The 541-nt window shown below is 40.9% G+C and overlaps 1 protein-coding gene across 1 annotated transcript in view; it reads left to right on the forward strand.

Annotated features, from left to right (window-relative positions):
• SAMHD1 (SAM domain and HD domain 1) overlaps positions 1-541 on the forward strand; it is a 90770-nt gene that overhangs the window by 25733 nt on the left and 64496 nt on the right. The window lies entirely within an intron of this gene.

Below are 541 nucleotides of genomic sequence, written 5' to 3' on the forward strand. Positions count from 1 at the left end.
CTCAAACCCCTGGGCTCAAGCGATCCTCCTGAGTAGCTGAGACTAGTGCCCTGACACCTGGCTAATTTTTCTATTTTTTTGTACAGACAGGGTCTCACTCTTGCTCAGACTGGTCTTGAATTCCTCACCTCAAGCAATCTGCCCACTTTGACCTCACAGAGTGCTAGGATTACAGGCATGAGCCACCCCCGCCTGGCCAAGAAATTTAATTTTTTTAAAAATATGGATCATCGATTTTTGAATAGTTCATCCTTTCTCCACTGATCTATATAATACCAACCCCAACATTTATTAACTTCTCATATATGATGAATCTTTCTGGATTCTATTCTGTTTCACACTTAATTATTTTTACTTTTGGGGAAAAAAAGAAGAAAAGAAACTTTTATGTCTGAGGAATGCAAGCCCCTTTAAATTAGCAGGCCCAGAGAGGCATTGGAGTGAAAGAGCAATTGTGTCACTCCCCCTTGAGCTAAACAATTACATCTTGAAGCCATTTGCTATGTGATGCTAGACTGCCAAGCAGCCGTAAAATACCACA

This window comes from Propithecus coquereli, unplaced genomic scaffold (assembly GCF_000956105.1).
Source record: "Propithecus coquereli isolate 6110/MARCELLA unplaced genomic scaffold, Pcoq_1.0 Scaffold590, whole genome shotgun sequence".
Classification (NCBI taxonomy): Eukaryota; Metazoa; Chordata; class Mammalia; order Primates; family Indriidae; genus Propithecus; species Propithecus coquereli.